Source organism: Oryx dammah, unplaced genomic scaffold, assembly GCF_014754425.2.
Source record: "Oryx dammah isolate SB20612 unplaced genomic scaffold, SCBI_Odam_1.1 HiC_scaffold_11, whole genome shotgun sequence".
Lineage (NCBI taxonomy): Eukaryota > Metazoa > Chordata > Mammalia > Artiodactyla > Bovidae > Oryx > Oryx dammah.
In genome coordinates, this window is record NW_024070195.1 from 22,100,685 (window position 1) to 22,110,044 (window position 9,360).

Here is a 9,360-nt window from a genome sequence, read left to right on the forward strand (position 1 = left end):
GATTAACTCGGTGCTCCATTTTCTTTCGTTGTTTTCCCTCTTCACACGCTGAAGAAAATCAGTTTCATATTTAAGCTCATCTGTTCTCCACGTGGCATCAGTTCCAATCTAGTAAGCAGGGACTGGGACCGTCCAGCTTCTTAGGGTTTGCAGCCTTGGACCAAAGAGAAGAATCCTCCGGAGGTCCTAGCAGGGCGAGCCGCGCGTTACCATAGAGACCGCGGACTGGAAATGCGCTATCTGCACTTCGGAGCTCAGCCCCTAGACTCTGAGGTAAGGATGGGGTTTTTTCTAGCCTCTTCTGAGGAGGTCCTTCGGCTTCTTCGGCCCCACCGCGGCGAAGACAGGACCGGCAAGACCCGGGAAGATGCGGAGGTCGCGGGGCAGGTCTGTTAGGCCCTTCCCGGGATTCTGGCGGGAACCTCTTTCTGGCCTCCTGGGGCTGGGTCTGCGATCTGAGGTGGGATGGGATGTAGGAGGTCCTGCCTGCGGAAGCCTAGTTTATCTTTACCTCTTCTAGTCATGTTTCCACCCCTCACCCCCACCCCCCTTGCTCGCCCTTCTTTAGGCTTTCTTTAATATTACAATTAAAAACTTTTTATTTGGCAAACCTGTTAATATAGTATTTATTTTGAGTCAGGCCTTGGTTCTAAGTGCAGTATATGCCTTAACTCCTTTAATTCTCAAACAATCCAATGAGGTAAGTATTATCACTCCCCCAGTTTTCAGATAAGCAACTTGAAGCCTAGGTATGCTAAAAACTTACCTACAGTCGCATAGCTGCTAAGGTGAGGAAAAAAAACCTAAACGATATGGTGCTATTAACCTCAACACTAGTTTCCTCACGAATTCTGAATCTCTGATTAGAGCTTTAACTTCCTCTTTGCCACTTTCTTTCCTGTCAGGCTGCTCGGTTCTTTTGTGAGTTTTGTTGATGTGGTATTGCTCCTATTCATGACGTTCCCTCTCTCTCTCTTTTTTTCCCTGCCCTTTTCTTTCAGGCCAGTAACCTAAAATGCAGAGTGAAGCTTCTAAACGTCACTGGTCTCTAAAGCCATACTGCCAGTGAACAAAAAATGCAGAGAGGCTCCTGCCCCTTGGCTCAAAATATCAGTTACTGGGAGAAGGCAGTTATTTTGATGGGGTTCACAGGGATTTTGCTCCCTTGAGGAGGCCTATCCTGAGCAGTACACCTTGGATGTCCTACCTGGAGAGAGATGGTACTGGATATGGTTACATCATTCACTTAGTAGAGAAATGGTCACAGGAGTGATGGGAGATGCAGAGCCAGATCTGGATGGAGAAGAATGGGTAAGGGGAGGCCAGGGGAGAGAAACAATGAATGATGTGATTTTCTTAATGGTTAAAGAAAATACTGACAAAATGCTTCATTTGAGATTCTCCCTTAACTGCTTTGTAATTGACTGTATTGATAGTCTTTGTAATTGACTGTATTGAAAGTTGCATGCTTTTGTAGGAAAGACTGAGTGTATTGTTTGTCTTTTCCTAAAATGGAATGAAACTTGGATTTTCCTTTTGACTGTAATCCAGAGAGATTGCTCTTTTATATCTTTACTGGGATTTTAATTTTAACATGTAAATAATGCTTTAAAAAATTTATTTATTTGGCTACACCAGGTCTTAGTTGTGGCATGTAGGATCTTTGCTGCAGCATGGGAACTTTTAGCTGTGGCATGTGGAATCTTGTTCCTTGACTAGGGATTGAACCTGGACCTCTGCATTAGGGGCACAGTGTCTTAGCCACTGGACCCTGGCTTTTGATTCACTGTTTACTCAACACTGGCCCATAGTCATCCAGCCTGAAAATATCATTCCTTTTTCTTGAATCCTGCAAAAGAGAGATGGGGAGCTAGCAGTCATCTTTCTGCTTATGAGGTGAATTTTGGTGGAAAAAGAGCATACCTTAAAAATGATGGTACCAAGAGCTGATTTTTAGTTGTTACACATATGACTATTACCAAAAAAAAAAAAAGACCCAAGTGAACACTGGGCTGTACTATACCTGATATATCTATGGGAGGAGAGGCCAACCTTCAGTTTAATAACACCAGCTTTCCCTGTCAGCACCTTGTATACCTGGAGCAGATGCTAAACAATTCATTTATTTATTCATTTAATTCATGCATTCATTCACACATTTGTTGAGTGTATTTGAAGTGCCAGGTAATGATTCTGATACCAAGTATGGACCTCAAGGTACTTCAGTCTGGTTGGTGAAACAGACTAGAAAATCTGTGATAACAATCCAGTGTGATAAACACTGTGATAGAAGCAGGTACAGGGTGTTGTGGGAGTAGGATCAGAGGTAAAATGAGAATAAAATATGTGGCTTAAAAATTTTTGGCTTTATGTTTGAGTATATGTATAGGGTATATCAGAGAAAAGGATTTGAGAAGCATTGTGCTAGACTGAGATTTTTGAGGCAAGAGACTGGAGTTATCCCTAGAATATCATGAGATATGATTTGTGTTTAGTAAGTATTTGTTGTATGAGTCCATCCCTGGGTTGGAAAGATCCCCTGGAGGAGGGCATGGCAGCCCACTCCAGTATTCTTGCCTGGAGAATCCCATGGACAGAGAAGCCTGGAAAGCTATGGTCTGTTGGGTTGCAAAGAGTTGGAAACAAGTGAAGTGACTTAGTACGCATGTGCTTATACTGAGGATACGGTAAGTCCCCTACAAATGAACAAGTTCTGTTCTGAGAGTGTGTTTGTAAGTCCAGTTGTTCTTAAGTCCAACAAAGTTAGCCTGGGTACCCAACTAACTATATACTCAATTAACTGTTTAGTACTGTACAATAATAGGTTTATAATACTTTTCACACAAATAATATATAACAAACAAAAAATAAAACATTTTAAATCTTATAGAACAGTACCTTGGAAAGTACAGTAGTAAATTACAATAGCTGGCTTACACGGGCTGGCATCTGTTGAGTCCAGCTTGACAGCACAGGTTCCTAAAAGTGCCGCGCGACGAAAGAATGAGAAACACTCAAGAAAGTTACAGCGGGAATCAGGGGACCAACACCACCCCGAGGTGAAGGTGCCCAAACTGATCTCAAGTCTGCTTTACTCTACGTTTTGAGACTTGCTTGTACGTGTTTATATGAGCATAGCAGGCCACGTGGCCTTCAGTGATAATACTATGCAGTTAACATTTAACATGTTTGTATCCCTGTTTTCCTGCCTCAAGGACAAAGACCCAGTTAATCTTTATGTGCCTCCCAGCCGTCAAAGATAGGAACAATCTGCTGATGGCTTTCCATCTCCAGGTGTACATCCTGCTTGCAAGATGTTTTTTGTTCCCTCTTGGATTCCTTCAGGAGTCACATACTGAGTCATGTCCTCTCAGCAAGATTGTTTAATTCTTTTGCCAGGCCTTTTAACAAGAACTACTGACTGGCGATGGGAGAGGATGTGGAAAATGGTAGAGCTGAAGGATTGTCAGCAATAGGAGATAGAGCAGGCTGCAGTTTCACTCAGACCTGACATTGATGGCGCAGGTTCTGGTTCTGGTTTGTTGCTTTATTCAATTCTGTCTACTTTCTTGACAAATGATTCCATGATGCCTGCGTCATAGCCTTTTTTCTTGTCATAGATGACATAGTGGCACTTGATTGCATTCTGAATGACTGCTGCCACCTTTGTAAACCGTTCTACATTTGAGTCCTATGCCTCAAAAACTAACAATGCCTCCTTAGAATCCCCTTGCCATTTCCTGTTTTGAATGTCTTCAGTTTTTGTTATTTCTTCCTCTTGTCTTTGTCCTTTCTCTGGGCACATTCACATCTTTGAAGATTCACAATTTGAAGGTTTGTAGGTAGGGGACATCCTGTAACTTTATTTTGAATTTTGATGAAGAAATTATTCCTAGAATAGGTAGAATCTATGCCAGAGAGTCTGCGTATTCTTTACGTTCTTGTTTGGGAGACAAAACAAATATATGACCTAATTAGCTAAGATTTAACAAAATAGTGTATACAGCAACTCACATACTGGTACACAATGAACAGTAATTTTTAAGAGAACTCAGAGACAAACTCAGTCCTTGTATGACAAAGGCTGGATTGAGTTAATTGGGAGGTTTCCTATAGGAGGGCTGTTTAGTGACATATAGAGAAGAGCAGTTCAGAGATATAGTTTGAAAGAAAATACTGAAAATAACCTAGCATTCAAAAGAGAATGTATTCAAAGTGAGATGTGTGACATTCAGTTCAGTTCAGTTCAGTTCAGTCCCTCAGTCGTGTCTGACTCTTTGCAAACCCATGCATCGCAGCACGTCAGGCCTCCCTGTCCATCACCAACTCCTGGAGTTCACTCAGACTCACATCCATCGAGTCTGATGCCATCCAGCCATCTCATCCTCTGTCATCCCCTTCTCCTGCCCCCAATCCCTCCCAGCAGCAGAGTCTTTTACAATGAGTCAACTCTTCGCATGAGGTGGCCAAAGTACTGGAGTTTCAGCTTCAGCATCATTTCTTCCAAAGAACACCCAGGGCTGATCTCCTTCAGAATGGACTGGTTGGGTCTCCTTGCAGTCCAAGGGACTCTCGAGAATCTTCTCCAACACCACAGTTCAAAAGCATCAATTCTTCGGCACTCAGCTTTCTTCACAGTCCAACTCTCACATCCATACATGACCACTGGAAAAACCATAGCCTTGACTAGATGGACCTTAGTCGGCAAAGTAATGTCTCTGCTTTTGAATATGCTATCTAGGTTGGTCATAACTTTTCTTCCAAGGAGTAAGCGTCTTAATTTCATGGCTGCAGTCACCATCTGCAGTGATTTGGGAGCCCCCAAAAATAAAGTTTGACACTGTTTCCACTGTTTCCCCATCTATTTCCCATGAAGTGATGGGACCAGATGCCATGATCTTCGTTTTCTGAATGTTGAGCTTTAAGCCAACTTTTTCACTCTCCTCTTTCACTTTCATCAAGAGGCTTTTTAGTTCCTCTTCACTTTCTGCCATAAGGGTGGTGTCATCTGCATATCTGAGGTTATTGATATTTCTCCTGGCAATCTTGATTGCAGCTTGTGCTTCTTCCAGCCCAGCATTTCTCATGATGTACTCTGCATGTAAGTTAAATAGGCCTGGGCTAAACAGATTCCTTGAGTTGCTCTCGTTCTTGAGCCTCCTTGGTGGGATCACTGCAAATGTAACCCGTCTTTTAGTCTCATTTTGTTTAGTTTGGCGGGTATTTTGAGGTTATGAAAAAATCCCTCTTTATGTGCCCAAGATTTTCCATTTTATTTTACCATGTATTTTATTTCCTTTTGTTTTCTTCTTCAACTCATTTTCGTTTTCCTTTATCTTTCTTGGATAGCTCTCCCCTGGTGTTTCTTAATTTTGTCTGTTGTCATGTCCCTAATATTTAAACGATGTTTAGGCTTAGAAAATGCCTCACCATAGCTCATTTTTCTTCTTCTATATAATCATCATCCATTTTCCCCCCAAATGAGTGCAATAAACAAGTGACATTTTCTTTTTTTCCTCCCTCACTTCTTCTTTTCCCCTTTCTTCTTCTTCTTCTTCTCTCTCTCTCTCTGTTTTAGTGTCCAGTAATAAGACCAGGATTGGAGGTAGGGAATCAACTGAAAAACTATCTTTTGAAAATGAGAAGTGACAAAGGGTCATCTTGACAAATACTCACAAAAATCAAAGTGGAAAATCTACAGGAACACTGAAGGATAAGAATAGAAATTCTAGGAAGCTGAAAGACAAAGGTAAGAAAATCCTCATTTCAGAACAGAAAGATAAGGATTTAGAGGAAGGCTTGCATATAAGCTCAGAATATGCCAGGTATGAGAAAATTTCAAATGGGAACAGTTTCTTTGAGTGTAGTACAGGTTGTAAAGGGCTTCGTTAGTGGCTCAGAGGGTAAAGCGTCTGTCTGCAATGCAGGAGACTCTGGTTTGATTCCTGAGTTGGGAAGAGCCCCTGGAGAAGGAAATGGTAACCCACTCTAGTACCCTTGCCTGGAAAATCCCATGGATGGAGAAGCCTGGTAGGCTACATACAGTCCATGGGGTCACAAAGAGTCAGACACGACTGAGTGATTTCACTTCACTTTACAGGTTGTAAAAACATTTGTCAGTAGTCAGATCTTATTCTCCATGAGAAAATGCATGCCAAAGAGAAACTGAATGTGTTGAATATGGAAAAGCTTTCAGGGTGATTCACCCCTGCCAGGGTCCAGCCCCTGTGGATCCGGGGTAATTTGAAGGGGAGACGGAGTAGGCGTCCTAGAAAAAAGCTATTTGATTACAGATATATAGAAAGATTAGAAACAGATAGTGTAGTAGGAAAATTAGTGGAGAAAAAGAGGCTGAATATCTTGGTTTACGTGGAATACCAATCACCACCTACATAGGCCACAGGGGTCTTTCCATTCTCCTGAAGGAGAGGAGGCACTGAGCCCTCCCCGGTCCGATCTCAGAAGCCCAGGCAGAATTAGCAGGTTTGGTGAGTCCCCACATTTCAGATGGGAATTCAGCCAGGAAAACGGGGAGCAAGAAAGAAACAACACGGGGGAATCAGTCTTTCCAGAAACTGATCCCATTTCTTTATTTTTCAGGTTTGTTTATATACCTTTTGTTATACATAGGGATGAATACAGAGTCATGTTGGGGGTCAGCAGACCTGACCCTTGTCACAATCAGGTGCTTCATATAAAATTATACAAAGGTCTTATGGGTTTTACATCATCTTTTGGCCATGAGGCCTGCTGACATTTTGATCCTTTCTGATAACCAAAAACTTATTTTTTCCAAGGGTGTTTTTTCTTAAACCAGGCGCCACCCTCCAAATAAAGTTGCATTCCTATAGGGTGAGGGTGTAGTGAGTTACAATCAAGAAAGGAATTTATTTAACCCAAGGTTAACATGATCAATCTTAAAGGTTAATACTTATTTCTCCTATATGCTGGTTATATTTATTATAAAGGCAGGGAATATGGAGATTTAGCAGCAAACATCAGCCCAACAAATGAAAACCTTTCACTAATGTTCCCCTTAAGATCTATTTAGTCTTAAGATAGTGATAAAGTTACATTTTTACATAGCAAGGACACAGTGATTTATAACAAAGTACAGTGATCTATAACAAAAGAGAAAATTCATTAACTCAAAAAGTCTAGCATTGCTAATCTCAAAAACTACTATATTTCCTTTTCTATATTCCAAATACATTGATTAATATATTCCCAGGTGCCTAAGGATATGGAGGCCTGGGGGCAATCATTGACTCAACAATGAGAAAAGCCCTATGTTAATTAAGACTCTCAAAATACTCCAAAACTCTCTGTGCTGTTTATGGTTGAGAAGTAGTAAACAATCATGTGCGTAGTGGCAGGAGTATGGATAATCCTGTCACACAAGCTAGTTTGCCAGCAGAGAGGTTTGACCTGAGACACCCTTGTCACACCCAGGGCAGGGAATTAGCAGCAATTATTGGCACAACAAATGAAAAAACCCTTCACCAATATAATTCCTAACCAACCCACTATACTAATAATTTCTATGTAGACTCTGGCTGAACAGGGGGTTTCCTGAGGCTTGATCATGCCTTTGCATATGCCAAGCCTCCTTACTCATGACCTTTGCCATGGGCGGAGTTCCTCACGCTGGCTCCCGGCACCCTCACACTACATAAAAGAATCCACACTGGGGAGAAACCTTGCAGATATGAAAGTGTGGGGGAACGCTTTCAGCTGAAACTCTGCTCTAATCCAACACTATCAAGAATCTACAGTGGGGAGAAACTGTATGTGTGACTAGTGTTACAAAGCCTTTGGTGGAAGCTCAGCTCTATTTAATAAACACAAGAGAATTCACACTGGAGGGGGACCTATGAATGTGAGGACTGTGGGAAATCCTTTAAGAAAAGCTCAACCCTATCTAAACACCACTGAATCCATAATGGGGAGAAACCCTTTGAATGTAATGAAAGTTGGAAGACCTTCAGTAGCAGGTCAGTCCTTTCTCAGCATAAAAGGATACACAGTGGAGGGAAATCCTCTGAGTGCAGTGACTGTAGGAAAGCCCTTAAAACCAAGAGCTGCCTTACCATGCACCAGAAAATCCACTGTGGGGAGCAGTCTCATGAGTGCTCTGACTGGCAATCCCAGTTTAGACACTACCTTACAGTGCATCAGAGGATTCACACTGGAGAGAAGCTCTGTGAATGTGCAGAAGTGGGAAGAGCTTCAGTAGGAGTCCAGACTTTACCAAATGCAAAAGAATCCACATTGGAGAAAGAGAAAAACCCTACCAGTGTGCTGAGTGTGGGAAGGCTTTCAGTTGCAGATCTGACATCAAATATAATTTACTATGGGGAGAAGCCATATGGTTGTAACCTATGTGGGAAGGCTTTGGGTGGGAAGTCATCTTACTGAACACAAAAGAACCCACAATGGGAAGAAGCCTTATGAGTGTCAAGTGTGTGGAAAAGCCTTCAGTTATAGCTTAGGCCTAAGGCACCACAGAAGAGTACATATTGAAGAGAAACCCTTTGGATGTAGGAAGACCTTTCATCTGAGCTCAGAACGTAATGTACATCTATGAGTCCATACAGGAAAGAAACCATATAAATGTGAAAAGTATGAGAAAGCTTTTAGAGTAAATACAGATCCCAGTGAACATAAGAATGCATATTGAAGAGAAACTTTCTGAGTGTGAAAGTAAAAAATTAAGTCCAGTGTTATTTTCTCAGCCATATCCATATTTACTTCCCTGTAACATTTGACACCAAGGATCCCTTATTTTCTGGGGGAACTTAACCTTATTTAATATTGTATCCTGCCTCTTGGTATTCTCAGTTGCTTTTATCCTACCCTACTTTTTCCCATGCCTCTTAATAACTTCTAATACATACTTATGATGTTTATTATGTATATTATCCCTTTCCTTGAATATAAACTCCGTGAGGACAAAAAACTTTAGTCACTTGTTTACTGATATATTCAAGGTCACTAGAACCTTGTCTGGTAAAGACGGTGGGGGGGGCCACGGTAAGATATTTTTTGATTGGAATGCTTGGTTTCCATCATATGCTTTTTCAGGGTTGCCTTTCAATGTTTACAACTGTTCCTTTCCTCTTGCTTTTGCTGACTCCTTTTGGTTTCCCTGTTCTAAGTTGTGGCTGAGTATCATGCTCTATTCTTTAGGCAAGCGGTCTTAATTGTATCTTCTGACCCTCACTCCAATCCTGTTAAACTACACGATGCTCTGCTATCATCTCTGTGTCAGCAGTATGTTTACATAAACCACACACATGGTATTTCTGTATTCATGGGGTCATTTCAAGGCAGATGGTGGAATGGGAAAAATAAATACCT

At 41.6% G+C, this 9,360-nt stretch overlaps 1 long non-coding RNA gene across 1 annotated transcript; it reads left to right on the plus strand.

Annotated features, from left to right (window-relative positions):
- Window positions 1-231: 231 nt before the first annotated feature.
- LOC120870479 lies at window positions 232-1,993 on the plus strand. The gene is made up of 2 exons (XR_005722782.1): window positions 232-387; window positions 1,002-1,993. It is a non-coding gene; the product is annotated as an uncharacterized LOC120870479 (long non-coding RNA).
- Window positions 1,994-9,360: the final 7,367 nt, after the last annotated feature.